Source organism: Balaenoptera borealis (assembly GCF_965194805.1).
Source record: "Balaenoptera borealis genome assembly, chromosome: 18".
NCBI lineage: Eukaryota > Metazoa > Chordata > Mammalia > Artiodactyla > Balaenopteridae > Balaenoptera > Balaenoptera borealis.
The window spans coordinates 52446432-52468197 of record NC_138877.1 but is presented as its reverse complement, the minus strand read 5'-3'; the positions used below and the strand labels follow the sequence as shown (position 1 = coordinate 52468197).

The following is a 21766-nucleotide window of genomic DNA, read 5'->3' as shown; positions in this document are numbered from 1 at the left end:
CTCTTTTCTCCACAACCTCTCCAGCATTTATTGTTTGTAGATTTTTTGATGATGGCCATTCTGACCAGTGTGAGGTGATACCTCATTGTAGTTTTGATTTGCATTTCTCTAATGATTAGTGATGTTGAGCATCCTTTCATGTGTTTGTTGGCAATCTGTATATCTTCTTTGGAGAAATGTCTCTTTAGGTCTTCTGCCCATTTTTGGATTGGGTTGCTTGTTTTTTTGATACTGAGCTGCATGAGCTGCTTGTAAATTTTGGAGATTAATCCTTTGTCTATGTAATTCATGCTATGTAATTCATTTAAACATGGTTTGCCTTTGTTACTATCTTTACTTTCTGCATCTCTTCATAAAGTATTTTATTGTTTGGTATCCTCCCTTTTTATAAAAAGAATTTAAGATTACATTGCCCCTTTATATATATATTTTTATAAATATATATATGTATATATATTTATCCATAAAGTACATATATGTGGGCGTTTTCTGTCTTTTTTTTTTTTTTTTTTTTTTTTTTTGGCTGCATTGGGTCTTCGTTGCCGTGCGCGGGCTTTCTCTAGCGAGTGGAGGCTACTTTTCATTGTGGTGTGCAGGCGTCTCATTGCGGTGGCTTCTCTTGTTGCGGAGCATGGGCTCTAGGCGCCTAGGCTTCAGTAGTTGCAGCATGCGGGCTCGGTAGTTGCAGCACGTGGGCTCTAGAGCACAGGCTCAGTAGTTGTGGCACATGGGCTTAGTTGCTCTGCGGCATGTGGGATCTTCCCAGACCAGGGATCGAACCCATGTCCCCTGCATTAGCAGGCAGATTCTTAACCACTGCGGCACCAGGGAGGTCCCCCGTTTTCTGTCTTTTTGTCTAAAATCATTGGTGTCTTCCCAGAAAGGGGTGTGTGTGTGTGTGTGTGTGTGTGTGTGTGTGTGTGTGTGTGTGGTGATAATTAGAGAAATTGTAAAATCAGATATTAAAAGGAACTGAGGGCAATAGTTCATATTCCTGTTTTCAGACAGCAGACCCTACCCTCTGAGAAATTTGGTGTTGTAAAGCATTTTATTAAGAACTTTTAGAGACTACAGAATTATAAAGCCTCAGAGAAGCAAACTAGGTAACAAACTCTAGTGTTTTTTAACCCTTCTGGCTTCATAGAATCATAGACTGTTTGGGCTGGTTGAGACAGAGGTCAAACACCCTACACATTCATGGAAATTGTCCCTCAGAGTCTCTTGGTTGCTGGTGATTGTTCTCCAAGGTCCTGAGCACAAAGGAGATGCCACCCTGAACCTGAACCTCTTTGCAGAGACACACTTGAAGATGAACTGACTATATTAACTACAGAGAGGACCTCTGCCTTGTTGGAGATGGAAGCCTGTTAAGAGAAAAGCTGTGATGTCTCGGATTTCTTTCCATTGTGCTTCGCTTTAAAAATTTTAGACTTTGCTCCAGTCCTAAAGCCTGTGGTTCAAGAACAAAGCTTTCCAATCTTATCTATTTTCCAATGTAGGATAAACATGTTGGGTTTAGTTAAATGATGAATGCTGATAATATTCATTTGGTACAATTTATATTCTTCTTTTACCTTTTTATTTTTGACAGTTTAGGCTGGGGCATAAAGCATTATTACATTCCTGGCATCCCCCCTTAGAAGTTTTAAATCAGTTCATGAGGCTTTCAGCGCGCTTCCTGTCGTTCATCCATCAGCATCCAGTCCATTTAATCCCGGCCTCTCAGCCGAGCTGCCCTGGCCCCTGTTGTGAGTGATTGGCCTGCCCCAGCGCTCCCAGCTTCTCCTGTCACATCGCATTTGCATAAAAGAGGACAGATAACCAAATTTGAGCACACAAATGAAAATGCTAAGCGCTAAACCTGTCACAGTTGTTGTTCAACTAATTGTGAAAAATTTGATTTGCTTGCCTCTCACTGTTTGTCATGTGGACCCCCGTCTCAAATGTGTCTTGGCTTCCGCCTCTGTACATGTAGCTTTTAAACTCTTGAGCACAAGCAGCCCACCCTGGGGATTACTTACCTCTCCCACCAGCTTCTAATGTTGGCTCATCTTCTTGGCTAAATTAGGCCACCATGGCAAACAAACACATAATTAAAAACCCAGGAAAGACAACTGCAGTTGCACTTCTTAAATTGATTTTTACAGTGCTGGTGGATGCCTCTGTGTGTTCTTCCATTTGATAATTTTATTTCTTTATATAACCTTTTGGTAGGAGAAAATTAAGAATGGGCGTTGTAGAAACCTTTATGTTATTTTAAAACCTATGTGTTATTTTGCTCCTTTCTGTTCCTCAAATAACAAAACTTGTATAATGGGTCTTAAAAAGCATATTTCTGTTCCGTAATACTTTACCTGCCATACCAGTATACATTTTTAATCAAGGTTTCAAATGATTCCATTTGAAATTGTATTAGAAACAATGGATAAAATTCCTTTGCTCACAATACTCAATCACATGAGCTCTGTTTAAATGGTAGGTAGTATGAGTGTTTTGAAAATGTGTATGTGCACTATGTACAGTCTGGTTCAATATTTGTTATAAAGAGGCTTTAACTATTGTTTTTACAGGCATTACGTTGGTAATTTCTTGATGCTCATTAAAACAATGCATAATGGTATCTCTATAAAGTCAAAAAACTTGTTTTTCAGGAGTCGCACGAGAAAATGTCTCTTTCATTTATAACAATACCTCTCATTGCTTTACTGCGTTGATTTGCTTCTAATATTTTAGGTATGTGATGTTCAAGCAACAAAGAAGATGGCATTAACTAAAGTTGAAACCTTTTAGGGTTGAATACAGCTTAAATTACCTTGAAGAACTGGAGGGTTATAGTCTTGAAATTGGGTTAAAATGAAATGTGACATTACAGTGACAGTTTGTGGTTTAAAAAAGTTGGATGTAACATCATTTATTGCAGTATTCCTTTGGGATTTATTTTTAGTAGGTCATATGAAATGGGTTAAAGAAACATTTGAACGGTATAATTTTATACAGTCTTATCCTAAAGAAAAGAAGGTCTTTCTTTTTGCTACAACCCCCTAAAATGCTGAGGGGTTAAACCTAATGTGAAAATTTGAATGCACACTAATCTCTTTACAATGCTTAATCCCATTTTAGTTCAAAGGAGTTAAATTATGGTTTGAAATGCTCACCACTTCAACACATACATGATAAACTTAAAGTTGAACTTTTTTTTTTGACAGAGCTAGAGGAATAATTTCATCCCTATTACATTTTGTTTATACTTCACTATTTTTATGTCATCGTAATTTCTTACCGTGTGGGTGAAAGTCTCTATGACCCTGATGTATAAATTTCAACTAGATATGGCTAGTCACATATGAACAATATTGATTATAAGATATTTTAATATCTCTAAACCAAACATCTGGAAAAGACCACAGAAATTAATTTAACACTCTAGGAAGGGTTGAATGAAACTCTTACCAGAGAAATCTCTTATAGCATTTAGCACAGGACCTTTTACAGAGTAGAAACAAAATAATAAGTCTACACCATTGTCTACTTTCATTCTACTTCCGTGTTGTGCTGATTCCTCTTCAGTAATATTTATCCTTTATCCACATATATTTTCATTTCGCATTAGTTTAATTATGGATCATGTAATTATGGAGGTAGCGTTAACACTGTGGTTAATAATTTGGGTTTTAGAACCAGGCATGGGTTGGAGTCCTGTCTCATGCTCTCAGTAACTGTATGACCTTCGGAGAAACTCCCTGTTATCTCCAGATTTCTCTTTGACATACTGGAGATGATAATAACGCCATCCTCACAGATTAGTTATTAGGTTTAAATAACTTAATGCATGTGATGCTTTTAGATCATAATTTGGCACGTAGTAAGTGCTCAAAAGTAGTAGCTATTATTGTAGTGCATACAAAATTAATGCTTTACTTTTGCCTTTGACCTATTTTAAATACCTTTTAAAGGTTTCTGGGCAATCATATTTAGCATTTTAATGGTTTTATATAATATTCCATAGTTTACCCAATATTTCCCCAACCAGTGGATGTTCATATTATTACTTGTCCTTTTTCTTTTATAAATAAACACTGTTATCTGTATCTCTGTTCATTCAAGCCCCCTACCCTACTACCCCCACCTTTTGTATTATTCCTCTGAGTTAAGTTTCCAAAGTGAGATTCCTGTTTCATATGGCATGAACTCTTTATGAATATTGAACTATATTGCAAAATTGTCATCCAAGAAGTTGAACCACTTTACAATGTCAACCGTAATCTCTGCCCTCACTAGTGTTGGTCTTGCTCGCATATCCTGCTTTGGTGTGTTCATCCCCTCAAAGTCGCATCCCAGCTCGAAACTACTGCATAGTTACCCCTTATTCGTTTCACATTAGAATAATTCTTCTTAACCATTGTCTGTCTTTTGGCACCATTAGAATTATTCTTCTGTGTTTTCTTGAATAAAGTTAAAAGTTTTTATTAGTTAAAATAAACCATTGAATCAATTGCCTACAAAGTCTACCATTAAAATTTTTTTTTTTTTCTATTAGGAAACTGCACAGCCTAGTTCCAAGAATACAGGCTTCAAGTCAGACAGATCCGGGTTTAAATCCTGATGTTATTATTTACCAAGTTGGGTAACCTCAGGCGAAATCTGTGAACTTCAATTCCTCATTTAGGATAAGAACAACCGTACCAAACTTGTTTGGTTATTGTGATTTAAGGAATGTGAAATCTCGGCTGGCTTTAGGCACGCAATAAATATTAGTTAATTTACTCTTTCAATTACTACCCTGTTCCTACTCTTGCTCTTTTCTCGGAATATTTCCTGGAAATATTTTTCCTCTCCCATTTCCAAACCATTGCAAATGCTGAGATTCTTTATTCTCTCTGCTGAATTTTGATATGTTTTTCTTTGAAATCATCTTTACTCATTTCTTCATATTAGACTCACCTGCTTCAATGACTACTCTTGTTTGGGATTTGAAGAGCATATAAAAATTTTTAATTGAATATTAAGCTTATATTGGGATAAAATACTGAAGGAATCCATGAGTTAATATGAAAATAGAAGCTGTCATTTGGGTGGGGAAAGCAGAAAAGAGGAGAGAAGACTTTTATGAAATCACTTCTCTTCCCCAGTGAGTGAAACCATGTTGGTTCCTGAATGGCTCTAATATATCCTCCTGGTCTTGGAGCTAGCAGAACTTGAGATAAAAGAGACTCAACAGCTATTTGGCTAATTATGTTTACAAAGTGCTTTCCACTCATCTTGGCCTATTTAAAATTTTAATTGTATAAAAACATTTCCCTGACCTTAGAAAACTTAAAAGATGGTTGGAAATATAAACAAAACATATTTTAAAAAATCACAGATAAAGATTAGGAAATAAACAACACCACCAGCATGACATGCGTAGACCAGGATTTTCAAACTTCAGCAGTATGGGAACTGAAGAGTGTATGTGGTACCTGAAAGTATTAAAATTTAATCAATAGCAACAACGACAACACCATGTTGACGAAACAAAATACATCTGTGTGACATTCTGTGGGATGCTGCTTTCTAACTACTTGCATGCAAATTATATTTACAGAACCAACTGTGGTTCAGGAAGAGTTTATGAAGACATTGGTTCTAAGCTTTAAATGACAAGTGGGACTTGAAGATAGGAGGCCATATGCTAGGTAGAAGTGATGGAAGGGGAAAGGCAGAGAAAGAGAAAGTAGATGATCTTTCCTAAGATCAGTGAATGCTTTGATTTTATTTGAGAGGAAATTCATGCCCAAGACAAAAGCTCCAATGGTGAAAAGGAGTTGATGTTTATACTGTGTGCAGGGGCAAATTACAGAAGGGGATGCCTCCCCATGCCATCCCCCTGGAGATGAACCTAATGAAAGTAATACTTGGTTTAGGATGATTGTGCAGGTGGTGTGCTGAAATTAGGGGACAGAGAAAAGCCTGGAGAAAAGGAGACCAGTTTGAAGATGATTTCAGTGGTCCAGGTACGAGGTCCTAAGTATAAAGGTGGTGAAACATGGAAATGGAAGAGCACGTAAAACAAAGGTTTCATAAAAAGAATTAATAGGTCTTGAGACCAGATAAAATTTGGAGCTAAGAAAGATAAATCAAAGTTCGTTGATGTTTCAAACTTGGGCAGAATATTAACTAATGAAACAGAGCTGGCTTTGGGGGGAAGTTCTGAGTGTGAGTCGAGATTTATAAAGTAAAATATTTAAGTGATGTAGTGTATAGGTAGTTGTGATTGAGATTGGAAGTGCAGGTGTGGAGATCAAATATGAAAGTTACATGGAAGGAGGAAATGAAAAATGATAAACTAGAGTCAGGGGATATAACTTGTTTCAGGACTTTGACAGTGAAAGAAAAGCTAGAGAGATAGCTTGAGCAAGTAGGAGAATTATAAGAGAGTTATTATTTTTCAAGAAAAGGGAGGAAAATTGGGAGGGACCAGTAAAGTAGGGACACCTCTTTCTCTGCCCAAAGCAAATCACATGATCATATTGTAAAAAAATTAATAAACAGAAACCTCAATTAAAACATTGGGGAAATGAGAGAGAAGTGGAGGGGCTCTTACTTTTATGATGATACTGGAGCCCAACAGAAGAAGAATGATTCCTCTTCTTTCCTGGTAACAACTCAGCCAATGAAAAGCCATTGGACTCTTTGTTTACTAGAGCCCTCTCAACTTCCTTTTCCCCTCTATAATAGAGTTTTCCTTGACTTGTCAAGTGGGGACTTGTACACGGCTCACAATGGTTGTAGACCACGAATTGCAATTCTTTGCTGATCCTGAATAAATCCATTTTTGCTGGAGAAGTAACTGGCAGTCTGTTTGTTTTAGGTAAACAATATCAATGAAAGTCCAAATCCCACACTGGATTAGACTCAAGAATTAGGTTCCTTTTTTTGCTGCTCTGGGGACAGCAAAGAAAGGGAACTCCCTTTCTTGTAGCAAGAGGTAAGATCAGAGTTCAGAGCGGGAAACTACCATAAATTCCTGAAATTGTGTGTGAATTAAAAATGTTTTAGTAGGATTCTTTTTTCATGACCTTTGATATGTGCTTTAGAATTTTGTTAAATGTTTTATTGGAGTTGTAAAATAATAGCTGTTTATTAAAAGCTTTGAGACATTATAACTGCCAAGACCCAGCCACTGCAGTGAGTGACTACAGTAAGTGATTATTGTGATCATTCACAACCACGGCAGGCATTATCACTCCTCTTCAGTGTCTGGTTCTCCTTCACCTTTGGGCAGGCAGGTGGGTGGGCAGCTTTTCCCCACCCTGCTGTTCTGGAGATAGGTATGCATGCAATTTGCTTTTCCCAGGGCGTGTGAGTGGAAGTACTATGTGTTAGTAATGACGCAACTCTTCAACCGGCTTGTCCCTGCCATTGTGATTGATCACGGACACACATGTTGATGTGAAGATGCTGTAAGACTCAAGCAGGTGATAATGAAGCCAACATGTGAAGATAAGCTGCCCCAGAGTGCTATCTGTTGTCTGTTGTCTGGGAGAGTGAGAGAGAAACTTTTGTTGAACTTTTTTTTTTTTTAAACCGCAGCTTAATCTAGCTTATTCTGATAAATAAAATGACTGAATTGAAAATTTAAATATAAAAAAGGCAAGTTACAGAATGCCTACAGGTCTCCCTTCACTTACCTGAAATGTTTATAGTGGTTCCAAGTATAAATCCTTATACTTGGAATGTAAAATTTTATAACAATAACTAGGTATAAACAGGGTAGTAATAACAGCTAACATTTAATAAGCTCTTTCTGTATGCCAAGACCTGTTCTAAACCCATCTAAGCTCTGTACGTTCTCTCATTTAACCCTCATGACAATCCTAAGAGGAGACTATTATTAATAGGGCCACATTACAAATAATAAAACTAAGGACAGAGAGGTCTGGGAACTTCTCCGTGGCAAATTCAATGTTCAGACCCACATATCTCTGTTTTTAGGTTCTTTGTGCTTCCAGATGTGTGCGTGAAAGGTACATAGTAATTGACACTGATTTCTGAATGTCCTGAATCCTGTGTTGTCTGAATATAAAACCCAGCCTTTTCTTCTACTATAATTACATGCATCAGAATTTCAAACTTGAGATCCTTTCTGCTACTAATTAGTAACTAAATCTTTGAACTAAAGGACATGATACAGATTATTCTGAAGAATTTTAACAGTTTGACAAAATGAGAACCCTTGATTAGCCTATGGATGGAAATCAGGCAAAGCCTAGTCAAAATGATTTACATGCAAACCTTGAGAAGTAATTTAACTGATTAGATGATTCTACACATACATGAAAAACACCACAGATAAGGTGAGAAATCTTTGATTATGCAGATCACTTCATTTATTTAGCACCTCTGATGTGCAATGGACAGTACTAGGTGTGAAGATTCAGAGATGGATAAACATAGCTTAGGGAGCTCACAACTAGGGATTATGTGACATCAATAATAACAATAATAACAACACTTAATATCTCTGAGCATTGAAAATGTGCCAATATACCAAAACCCTTTGAATTTGCACTTAAAAATATGTGCTAGGCATTTCACATACATTTCTTATTTAATCTTCAAATTGATCTTATTTAATAGTTGTCCACATTATAAAATATCCATGGCTCAGTGAGGTCAGGTAACTTACCTGAGGATACACAGTAGGTGGTAAAGCTGGGATTCACATGGAATTTTCTTGGACATCAAGGCCTATGCCTTTCTTTTCTTTACTAGTATTTCTAAAGGTGTGTTAGATCTATACTGGTGGTAAATCAGAGATTTTAATGTGGTACAAAAATAAGCAGCTTATTTGAAAAGTTAAGGGTTTTACAGTTAATTTTCTACTTACTAAACAATAAGAATATACAGTTTTATTTTAAAGTAAATATTTTTAGGTAGATAAAATTGATTTAAATCAAAAATAGTATATAGGTTTGCAAAAAATTGTGAAGATAGCACTTGAGTGCTTAAGTGTTGAAAATATTGCTCTAGGCCACACTGTAGTATGGCTGCAGGAGCGCTGAGGGTCAGGAAAGGCTGTGCTGCTGTAACAAACAAGCCCTGAATTCAGGAGTGTAAGAAAAATGGCTTATTTATTCATGGTTCATATTATATACCCAACATGACAGGAAGGGACAGTCGGGAGTTTGGAGGTGTCTCTTTTCCAGGTAGTCACTCAGGAACCTAGGTCCACTGGCTTATGTCACTCAATGGGAGTCTGGAGGATTAAGCAGGGACCATCCATGAAAGGTTAAAGAATTTGGACTTTATCCTGAGGGCAAGAGATCAGTGCTTTTAATGCCTTTTGCTCTATTCACTGCAAGCCCAGGCAGTGTCATGGCTAAGAAGATAATACAATATGTTGCCTGGGGACCCATCACTAGGATTTTTGTGATTCAAACCTAATATGTGAAAATCCAGGCTTATACTGCAAATAAATATGGGGATTGCTCAAACTGCAGAAGGGTTCTTTGCTTAAATAAAGGACTAATTGCAGGGTGCTCTTTAAGAGTAAATATTCCTTAGATGGGCTATTTGAAATGAATATTTATTTAATTCTGTGTAAACCCAGCTTTTTAGAAGCTCTTCTGTGATGAGGAGTTTTACCTGTTTCACAGTGAAGGTAACAGTGTACCTATTTAAAATATGTGAATATTGTTTCCATTAACATTAACAGCAGAATAGAGTTGTTGGGGTTTTTTTTTCCCACGTGAATGCAATGAAAGCAAGTGTAATTTAGATTCTAAGCATTGGAACAAATACAATTTTGAGAGGCAGGAACATTTCTTTAGTGATTATTTGAGCTCCCAAACTCTTGGTTTATGTTTCTATAATAGCCCTTATCAAGTAGAATTACAGGCTTACAGGGCTGTCTTCTTCACTAGCTCTGTCACTGAGGACAGGAGATGTTAGTTAACTTTGTCTTTCCAACACCTGACACAGGTCTGGGCTCTTAGTAGGTGCTCAGTAATATTTGCTGAGTGACTAAATAAATACCTTGCATTTTTCAAACCAAATTCTAAAGCAGAAGGCTTTTCCAGTCAGTTTCGCCTCTGCCGACCATGACTTTATTCTTAATTCATCAGTCCTTACCTCTCTTTAGTTTGCAGGTTTGCTAGAGATAACAGCTAAATCTTTCCTCTAAGTAATCCAAGATAAATAAATACACTTCAAGAGAGCCAATGAATTCTTAAATTGTTGATTCCTGTGACTAAGTGAGAAAAATGAATGTATCTGTGTAGTCAAGAAATAAATTCCAGGCAACCTTAGCATAGTTGTCTAGTTTTGAAACATTAAGGCCAATTTATCAGCCATTACACTCCAGTTAAGTAGTAATCAAGTTTATGTGTCCCCTCCAAGCTAAGTAATAAGAACTCTGATTACAGGAGAACACTAAAACCATCTATTACGCAGTCTTAAAATACTGTGACTTTAATTTCCATGAAGAGCATATGCTTATTGTGTTTAAACATCAGTTTCACAAAAGCCATACATCACAAGTCGGTCAAGTAACTGGAAAACAGTTTGCAAAAACTTGAGTTCTTCCATTATCACCTCCCACTTTGCAATTATTTTTTTTCCCTTTTGGGTAAATTTCTATTACATCTCTTTATGTCCTAAAGTGTATGTATTGACGCAGCTTCAGCTTTCAAATTCGTACCACTTGTGCTGTTGAGAGCTCTGATTCCCAGATGATCTCCATTCCCTCTATTCGAGCTTAAGCATCATTTGTTATCCTTGAAATTTATGTGACAAGCCAGAATTGTGGCCACGTAGGCATTTGCTTCTGAGAGCACAAAACATACAAAGCGAAGAGGTAGAAAGCAGATGCACTCAGGGCTCAGATTAGCACTTGAGCTCAGTAATAAAGGACCTGCCAGTAATTAAACCACTTCAGAATAATGAAATGATTGTACACAGTATGGAGGGAGCCCCACCATTAGATTGCTCATCATAGCTAAAGGAAAGGAGGACCTGGGCCTTCCACGGAAGAGGTATTGACCTCCAGATGCTTTCTTTTGACACCTCCAAAACATGACATTGTTCAGAGGTATTAAATCAGTGCATCTTTGTTTAGATGAAATATAATGCTGGGCTGTTAATATATTGATACTTTCTCTATGTTTTAGAGCATCTAGGTCTAGAGACCAAATTTTTTGGAGTTCTTTGTTTATCAGAGAGGCACTATGTAAACTAGAACAAATTTCCTGTGGGTGGGGACCAGCCATTGTGTACAAGCAGGCAGAGTGAGTCTTCCTCCTGTTATTGTAGTTTCCGTTCAGAAAGCAACACTTAAAGCTATTTAGATGGAGGGGAGTGAATAGGGATGAAGAGGCCAATTAACCAATTTTTCTTGGCCTTTCCTCACACATAGACACATTCTGTACAACACCCCAGTTTTGATGTATTATTTTAATTAATCCCAGTCTTTTGAATCCTGCAGAAAGAAGGTTAGCAATTGTAACAATGCTCGGGAGTTTCTTTATCGTAAAAGACACATAATTTCAAGCATTTAATAAGGTAGATTTATTCTGGGTAGTTTAGCTTGCACATTCACTCAAACAGCCCTCCCCAAAGACAACATTAAAAATGTGATTAGTTAGCTGCCATCAATAACACAAAATAGGAAAATGCTCTCTGAAGGGACAGCTTTGTGGAGGGCACTGCACAGTGTGTAGTAAAAATATATGGCCTAATAAGTTTACATTTGCAGGCTCATTTGTTAAAACTCTTGAATTTCTAATTTGTGTCGGAAAGATAAATGGATGGAGCCACAGTAAAGTGTGAGATTAATACTGATGGATGGGGATTCAGTTTTTTGCTAGCCTCTTAGTTCCACACAACCCAGTAGGCAGTTTATAGGAAAACCAAATGTAAATAAAAAGGACATTATTTACTCCGGTTGAGACCAATTACCAGTTATTTTGTTCCTTTCAACCTTACAGTTAAGGAAATTTCTATGTAATTTATTTATTATACTTCAGTAATCAGAAGGGCTACAATTTATAATTTGATGTTTCTAAGATTGGCCTCCAGAAGCTCTATTATGTGAGGAGCAATTAGGGATTGCCCAATTCATTGTTTTTCATAAAATATTTCCCCAGATTGTCCCTAAAATTTTTTTCTGGACACAACATGGGAAGAAGACATGGGTTCTGAGGAAAGGCAGAAGAATGGTCGGCTTTTTCACAGCCAAGGGTTTAGGAAAAACCAAATGTGATTTCTGTAGCTGAAATAAATTTAATGCCTCTTTTTGTTGTCTTAAACCACTCCCCTTCCTCTCCCACTCAAGGCCTTAAGCAGCCCCCCGGTATGGAGTTTCCTAATGCCTCAGGAACTTCCTCCCTCTGTGTCACTGTTGGCCATCAGATCAGTAATGGCAACAGTGGTCAATGGCAGAGAGGGAGGGAAATCAATACCCCAAACACTTAGTTTGATAAAAATCACTCTAAAATCCTGAAATGGATGCTAACACATTTGTAAACTCTAGCTCCTTTGACTGAAGCTAGACATATTTCTAATTAGGAAACATGTGCTACATCCTGTGCCAACATTTCATAGGATCTACTTGGAGGGGTGGGAATCAGCAAGTTAAATTCCCCTCCCCTCCTCTTCCCTTCACCCCCCTACTCGGTCTCTCTCCCCCTCCACCCTCCTCTCTATCAGGGCATCGTCACACACCTGAAAGCGGTCTCCAGGAGGGACTCTCCAATTGTCCCTGAGTTTCTCACTGATTCCACTTGCCTCAGCAAGTCCCAAGAGGGAGTGTAGCACAGAGAAAAGAGCTTTGGCCAAGGGAACAGAACAATCTGAGAGGTGGCTCTGGTTCCACTACCTAAAAGCTGTGTGATGGGCAAGTCCCTTACCTTCTCAGAGTCTCATTTTCCTCATCTGTAGAATGGGAACAGTATTTATCATAAAGGCTATGTACGTTATATGCATGGAATAAACATATAGTAGTGCTTTAAACAGTAGTTTAATTCCCTATCTTTAATTAGGCTGAAAAATAACCTTTAAAATGTTAAAAATTGTAAAGAGGAATTAAAAAAAATCAATGTAGAGTTAATTGTGTGGCCATGTCTGGAGGTGGTGACGTTCCCCAGAGAGCATCTCCATCCACAGGATGCCGAGGGCACTGCCAACAGGTGCTGGCTGGCTCAGGGGGGCTGCATGGGAGATTCTGACGTGGGGTGGGAGCCGGGCTTTTGCTCCCTCTGCTTCTCTACAACATGAGAAGCCCAAGCTGTAAGTGTGACGTGCACTGGCCTTGGGCCAGTGGCCTCCAGGCCTGGACTGACCTCTCCTGAGCCCCAGTGGCAATTTTTAGCCTAGAGCTCTCTGGCGAGGTTTCTGAATAAGCTACATCTGTCCATCTGGCGCTGTATGGTTCAGCTCTTCAAAGAACCATCTCCAGCCGGCATTCAGCTAAGGCTAATTTTAGTGCTGATGGTTTTGGTGTGCTCTAGTTAGATCTGCCCCGGGAACGTTGCCTTGTCCGGAGATCCGCTGCTCCTCTAATCTGCTGAGAAATGAGCAGGAGGTGCTCACAAGTCCGGCAGTTAGCATTTGTTGAGCACTTACTATGTTTTTTAAAAGGGATCTCTTTTCACAGGAATGCAAGAAAATGACTTTCGTCTGTGTTTAGTATGTGACCCAGGGTCAAATGTTTGCATCTGAGGTGGAGTGTGAAGGAATGGAGGCATTGTCATGACACATAACCACCAATTGGATTGGTAAAAGCGCAAAAAATCCAAATGCACTGAAATTTTCTATTGGGAAACATCAGCCCTAGAGAAGGAAGCAGTATGTAGTCTGAAGATGAGAGGCTCCTGAAAGTTTTCTTTGGCGAAAGTTATTTGTAGAAGACTGAAGCTGTGGATTACTTTAGGAAATTCTAGGAATAGATTTAGCATGCACTTAAGGCTCCCTTGCTTAGGGCTAAGCGGAATTAGAGGGAGTATAAAGCACACAGAAGAGAAGCATTCTTTCCGTTTATGGGTCCTTGATCTTAGGCCACGAGAGAAATTTGTGTTGGTGAGTGAATCCTCCTATCAACTCTAAAATGGAGAGAAGAGCCTTTTCAGAGTTTTCTTAGGCGAATTTGTGGTAAAACATGAAGAAGCAGATTAATCTTGAAACTTCTAGAACTATATTCTCTTACTTAAAAATTCTGAATGGTTCCCTATTGCCTACAAGATAAAAATCCAAGCTCCTTAGCTCCACATAGCAGACTCTGTCATTTTTTTAATATATAAATTTATTTATTTATTTCTGGCTGCATTGGGTCTTTGTTGCTGCGAGGCCTTTCTCTAGTTGCGGCGAGTGGGGGCTACTCTTTGTTGCGGTGCGCAGGCTTCTCATTGTGGTGGCTTCTCTTGTTGTGGAGCACGGGCTCTACGGGTGCGGGCTTCAGTAGTTGTGGCGTGCGGGCTCAGTAGTTGTGGTTTGCGGGCTCTAGAGCGCAGGCTCAGTAGTTGTGGCACGTGGGCTTAGTTGCTCCGTGGCATGTAGGATCTTCCTGGACCAGGGCTCAAACCCATGTCCCCTGCACTGGCAGGTGGATTCTTAACCACTGCACCACCAGGGAAGTCCAGACCCTTTGTCATTTATTCCTACAACTTTGCAGCCTCATCTCTTTCATTTTCTACCAATGCATTTTGGCTTCAGTTACACGGAACCCATTTATGGGTTCCTGAGAAGCCTGTTCAGATGCTATTCCCCAGACTGGAATGTTGCCCTTGGCCTCTGCTGGCGCCCCTGCCTGCCCTGACCTTCAGGGCTGCCCTCAAATGCAGTCTCTACTGGAGCCCGAGTGAGCACCTTCCTTCCCTCTGCTCCTCCCTCACGCTTAGTCTCTTCTAGTCCTCAGCTATTACCCAGAAGTTGTCTGAATTGTTCGGCACATAAACGATGAACCCTTTAAAAAGAGGAACCTGTGCCACTGTCCTCACACATAGTGTAAGGACAAAGGCACAAGGAGTCTGAAGGAGAGCCATTGTTCCCAATTAGTGCCTTGTGTTTTGTGACTTGGGGCAAGACAAGACAGATTGAGGAGGGTGGTTGCCGGGAGAGATCGGTCACTTGTGTGTCATGGTTAAACACATTTACAGACACTTTTTAAAGTGTGTGTGTTTGGGGTAGGTTGGGGAGGTGGAGGGTTGGCTAAGCCACAAAGCAAAGGCAAATTTAAGTGTTTGGGTTGACTAATTGGCACAGAGGTCTGAGATAATGTTTCCCATCATTGCTCTAAAAGATTTATATGTTTTCAAGGGACTTTCAGACTCATTAATGAGCATGTCTGTGGCCTTTTGCTCTCTAATGTGATAAAAAGAAATACAGCTCTTCAGGTGACAGCTCTCTGTCTGTTATAGGTAGGAAGAGACTGTATAATGTTAATTTGAATACAGCACACCCAAAACGAATGTCCTTTATCTAGAGGCCACACACTTTCAAATCTGAAGTTCCGTTTCATCAGACCATGAGGAGCTCAAGTTCCTATGTCAGTAATCAATAACTCGAATCCCCCCCAAATCCAGCAACCTGTCAGTTCCTTGTTTAATCCGAATTTTAGGAAGGATTAGTTCTGCAATGAATTCTTGTTAATTTGCTTTCAATCTTCTCTACGTTGATGACACCCTTGCATATGTGTATCCACATTTGCCTCTCAGTGGGAATGCGTATTTGACATTTCAAAGACTACAAAATATGATCTGGAAAATAAACAGTGCTGTAGTAATTTTGATGGTTGATCATCTGTTTAATGTAATGTCAGTTAACTTTGAGACTGAAAATTAGGCTGGCTTGATTTGTTATCAATTTTCAGTGCTGTTTTCATCCTGAACGAAAAACAAAACAAAACCTCCATAAGATCTAGGGAGGATGAAGAGTAAAGATGGATTTTAATCTTTATGGGAAGAGCTGTCAGGTATTTTCCAGCATCTGAATGTAGGTTACTTAGATTAATTCTAAGACACAAAAGGCACTTTATGCTCTCAGATTTAAGGAAATGATATTCCAGACAATGGACCTATTGTTTCATTCTCTATTTTATTTCATGGTATTGGTGAGCTTCCCTGTATGGAGAAAAACAAGACCTTTCTTTTAGGTTGTACTGATTCATAAAAATAACCTTCTATGGAATTCTGTAAATAAGGGTTTGGTGAGTTTTGTGTTTTTGTTAAAATGTTTAGTCTTTTTTTTTTTTTTAACTGAATGCTTTAATGTCATACAGACCTAGTTTTAGAATTGAAGTTGTTATTCTATTTTAGATCCTGATCATGTGGAAAACTTACTTGGAACATAGAAACTTTTATGACTACCAAACTGCATTTTCTGAAAACAAAGATATGAATTTAAGAATCCCAGATGTGACAGGATGATAGCATTAATCGAGATAGAAAGATTCCTAGACTGGAGTAGGAGAATGAAGCACTTCAGGAGTGAGGATGGGGGTAGGGCAAGAAGAAGAAGGATTTGCTAGATGGTCAGATATATTTGATCACTTTAAAAATTGTATTGAGATGATGTTGGTAGGATTGGGAAGAATTAATGAAAATAACACAGAAAAATTAGCAAGAGAAAAAAGTAACAATCATTAATAACAGGAAAATAACTTTTATTGGAAAAGAAATTTAATCGTAGTACACTATTTTGCTCAGCAATAAAAATTACATTGTCAGAATAATGTAAACAATAAAGTTTTTAATAAAAATTATGGCATAACTATATTGAAGGTAGGTGATATAACTATATTGATTGGGGGAGAGGAGAGCGAAGAGAACTATATCCTCATCTACCACGGTAGCAGGTCAATAGATCGTTCTAATAGTGGTTAATCAATTTAAAGTTGATTAAATCAATTTAAGAAAATATAATAGCAATATGAGCATATTATCCAGAAATACAGAGGTAAGGACCATAAGGAACAACACAAAGGCTTGAAGGTAGTTGTCTCTGGGGAACAGGACAGAGGGGTAGATGGCTGTGGTTTTCATAAAAAACTTTGATATTTCAAATTATGTGTATTATTTTGATAAAAACAGAAATTAATTTTTGAAATTAATTTTCTATTCCAACTATTCCACTCTCGTCTTCTTTCCTTTCCTAAAATTCTAAATACCCATAAACACATACCTTTATATTGAACCACACAGGGCAGGAAGGCAATACTAATACTGGTTATTCAGTAGCATACACCACAGGATTGTTGAACTGGATTGGGGATTATCTGCCCTTCTTAGATTTATGTTACATATGAGACTCTTAAATTCATCTTTATTTTCAAAAGATGGAGTTTGGTAGACACAAAAGTTTCTATGTGCCAAGTAAGTTTTCCACATGGTCAGCATCTGAAATAGAATAACAACTTCAATTCTAAAACTAGGTCTGTATGACATTAAAGCATTCGGTTTTAAAAAATGAACATCTTAACAAAAGCAATAATGTCATATAAGCACAGAATTCACCAAACACCTATTTGTAGAGTAGAAACTTCATTATCAGAGATCTAGTGACCAAAGGGTTGAGGGTTTGCTGAAGGGCTGGGATCTTTCTGTTTTCAATCTGATATTTCACCTCAACCTGTCCTTGGTGACTGTAGCCTCTATGATTCAATTTACCCAGATCTCAAATGCTTTGATAAACTGTCTTGAGGGGTTGGGGAGGAATGTTAATTTGGTGCCATATAGTAGAGATGGGTTATTTGGGCATTTCATCCATTGCACCTTTTTTCAACCCGATGTCTAACCTCCACTTGATATGTACTTGATATCGCCAATTATTGAGACTTTCTGGGGCTCTGGCTGGAAACTGCTTGCTTCTTGTTGGAAGATATGCAGGTTACAACTCCTATAAGTCAGATAGAACACCTTCAAAAGCGTTGCATTTTCTGTTCTCTTTGTCCCTATGGGTTTATGATTTTCTTTTTTTTTTCTCTGTTGTTTTTGTGATTTTTCTGAGAGAGTAAAAACATGATATGTATGTTTAAACTGACATGTTTTTAAAGAGAAGTCCAAACATTTAACTTATTTAACTTATTAGTAGTCCCACTTGTACTCAGTAAGATAATTTATAGGTATCTTATCATCGCAACAATCTTAAAAAGGAGATATGACATCTTTACTTTGTTTTTGTTTGTTTGTTTTGTTTTGTTTTTTGGCCACGCAGGATCTTAGTTCCCCGACCAGGGTTTGAACCTGCTCTCTCAGCAGTGAAAGCATGGAGTCCTAACCATTGGACCGCCAGGGAATGCCCAGACAGCTTTACTTTGTAAATGAGGAATCCGAGGTTCGGAAGAAATAAGTGATAGATCCAACATCATATGATAGGTAAGTTGCTCAGATTGTGTTTGAACCTTATCATATTCTGTGGTGCCATAGTACCTCTTCTTCATGTGAAAGACATGTTGTCTTCATTTTAGTACATCAGTAGGGCCCAACATTGCTCTCATGTTTTTACTGCTTTGCTTGTATTCCTAGACACACAGCCTCCGGATGGCGCTGACTATTTAGGACATCCCCCTTTTCTTTTTCTGTTCTTCAGGCAGGCTCCCTGTGCCTTACTCACCCTCTCTACTGGGCTCTCTCTTTGGTGCCTCACAGTCTATGTGTCACTCCCAGTCTTGATCACCTCTGTACCCAGATGTCACTCCATTTTCTGGCTCCCACTCTCCCAGATGAATGTTTTATACTCACTCTGCTCTCCTCCAACTTGAACACTCTCTTCTCCCCACTCATGCTCCACTGATGACCTTGTTTCTTTTATCACTGAGAAAATGGAAGCTACCAGAAAAGAACTTCCACATCCTTCTACCAAATCTACTGACCTGTACCCATACCATGTACACTATTTTCTCTCTTGTTGCACTGGATGAACTGTCCCTGATCCTAATTTAGGTGAACTCCACCTCGGGACACAGGATCCCAGCCCTTTCTGCCTACCTGACGACTCTTGTATCATCATTTTTTCCTTCTCTCTTGGAGGACTTCATAAACATACGTCATGGAATGGTATTCTTCATTAAAGAAAGAAAAATTCCTGCCTTGACTGCTGAGCCCTCATCTACCTACCCTTCTACCTCTCTCCCGCCTTTTACAGAAAAGTTGCTTGAGTGGTATCTGTTTGCTTTCTTCACTTTCCTTCTCACATGATTTCTTGAATCATCTCACATCAGGGTTTTGCACTTAGCCCTCCACTGAAACTACTTTTATCAGGAACATTGAGGGCTGCCCCACTGCCTAGTCCACTGGGCGAGTCCCAGTGTTCATTTACTCAGTCTCTCAGCAGAATTTCACTCTGCTGGTTTCTTCCTTCTTCTAGAAACACTGCACCCTTCTGGATTTTCTTCTTTCATAAGGCTATCTATCCATTATAGACTCCTTTTCCAGATCATTCTCCTCTTCTTGACCTCTTCATACTGGAATGCTCCAGAGCTCAGTCCCTGGACTTCTTTTCCTTTTTGAATTTTTATTTCTTAGATGATACAGCCATTTCTGAGGCTTTAATACATCTCTGTACTGATGATGCCAATATTTGTTCTCCACTGAACCTCAAACTTGCATATTCAACTACCTGCTCAACTTTTTCACTCAACTGCTTAACAGGCTTCTGAAATTTAATGTGCCCAGGAGAACTCTTGATTTTTCCCTTTCACACCCATTCTTCCCCCAGCATCCCTGATTTCTGTAAATGGTTCCTCTTACGGCCAATATTTCTTCATCTCCAAACCTTGAAATCATCCTTGGCACCTTTTTCTCACACTCCACATCCAATCGATTCGCAAATCCTGTTGCCTCTTCCTTTAAAATGGATTCCACATATGACCATTTTTATTTTATTTTATTTTGTTTTCACCGTGCTGTGTGGCTTGTGGGATCTCAGTTCCCCGACCAGAGATTGAACACAGGCCGCAGCAGTGAAAGCACAGAATCCTAACCTCTAGGCCACAGGGAACTCCCATATGACCCTTTTTTTATCTCTTTCATCACTAGCACTCTAATTCACATTGTTCTTTTCTCTTGCCTTGTCTAAGACAATACCTTCTAACTAGTGCCCCTGCTTCCATAGTCACCTTACTGTAGTTTATTCTTTACACAGTAGACGAAATGGTACTTTAAGAATGTAAATGAGATAATGCTGTACTTTGCTTAAAAGCATCATGTTGCTCTGTTCTATTTTCTTCATAGCACTCACCACCTCCCCACAATGGGACATTATATCACTCTTTGCTAATTTGATTGTATTCTTTACCTCCAGAATGTAAGCTCCATGAGGCCAGGGATATTGCTGGTCTTGTTTACCTCTACCATTCAGACTGCTGAAATAAAAATACCATAGACTGGTGGCTTAAACAACAGAAATTTATTTCTCACTGTTCTGGAAGCTGGGAAGTCCAAGATCAAGATGCAGGCAGATTTGGTGTCTGGTGAAGGCTTGCTTTCCAGTTTATAGTCAACTGTCTTCTCTCTGTGCCCTCACATAGTGGAAGGGGTGAGGGAACTCTGTAGGGTCTCTTTTTTTTTTTAATTAATTTATTTTTATTTTTATTTATTTTTTGCTGCCTTGGGTCTTTGTTGCTGCACGCGGGCTTTCTCTAGTTGCGGCGAGCGGGGGCTACTCTTCGTTGCGGTGCGCAGGCTTCTTATTGCGGTGGCTTCTCGTTGTGGAGCATGGGCTCTAGGAATGTGGGCTTCAGTAGATGTGGCACGTGGGCTCAGTAGTTGTGGCATGCGGGCTCAGTAGTTGTGGCTTGCGGGCACCAGAGCGCAGGTTCAGTAGTTGTGGCTCACAGGCTTAGTTGCTCCATGGCATGTGGGATCTTCCTGTACCAGGACTCAAACCCATGTCCCCTGCATTGGCAGGTGGATTCTTAACCACTGCGCCACCAGGGAAGCCCCTGTAGGGTCTCTTTTATAAGGACACTAATCCCATTCATGAGGGCTCCACTCCCATAACCTAATCACCAACTCCATGTCCTAATACCACCACACTAGGGATTAGGATTTTGAAGGGACACAAACATTCAGTCGGTAGCAGCCTCCATATCACTAGTGTTTAGAAGAGGGCCTGGTACTTAGGAGGTGCTAGGAAATGTTTAATGAGTGAACGAATGAATGAATGATCTTGAAAGCACTCCTGGGATCCTGTAATTGTTTTTTCAGGTACCATTGCTTACTTCATCCTCCTGCCTTATCCTAAATAACCACTCTCCCATGGATCTTTTAAATATATAAAAATTTAGTGTTATGCAGTTTGTTCTATTGCCCTGTTCAATTTATTTAAATATAGTTTAGAATGTTGGATAATGGAATAAAGTGTATAATAAATAGATGATTAAATTACTTAAATATGGCTATTGTAGATTTTTCTATAAAACTAAAACAATCTTTCTTTATGAACAGAACTCTGTCATGGTGTTTTTAGTGGGGAATAAATTTGAGTTAAATTATTTCATCTTATAGAAAGTTTACTTTGAACATGAGCTGTGGTAAAGATGTAGGTACCCTTCTGTGCCTTGCACGTGTGTGCATGTGCATGTGTGTATGTGTGCACGTTGTTTTAGAAGCTGGGGCAGTTACACAGTGGAAGGTGCAGGCTTTGCCTGATCCACGTAGCATGCGTTTAATCTAAATTTTCTAATAAAGAAAAATGCTTCACTGCCTAATGCCCTTCATTTAAAACAGAGAACATGGTTATTGTTAGACTATTATCAGAGACAAACGCAAAATATTATTCATGACCCAGTTGA

General features: G+C 38.8%; 1 protein-coding gene across 4 annotated transcripts in view; it reads left to right on the top strand.

Annotated features, from left to right (window-relative positions):
* The window catches only part of RBM26 (RNA binding motif protein 26), a 110413-nt gene extending 105637 nt beyond the window's left edge, over positions 1 to 4776 (top strand). For 3 of the 4 annotated variants that reach the window (XR_014237128.1, XR_014237129.1, XR_014237131.1), the window contains one exon: positions 4538 to 4776. The gene's annotated coding sequence lies outside the window, so the exon portion shown is untranslated. Of the gene's footprint in view, positions 1 to 1295 lie in introns of all 4 variants that reach the window. The other variant, XR_014237130.1, reaches the window with a different exon arrangement.
* Positions 4777 to 21766: the final 16990 nt, after the last annotated feature.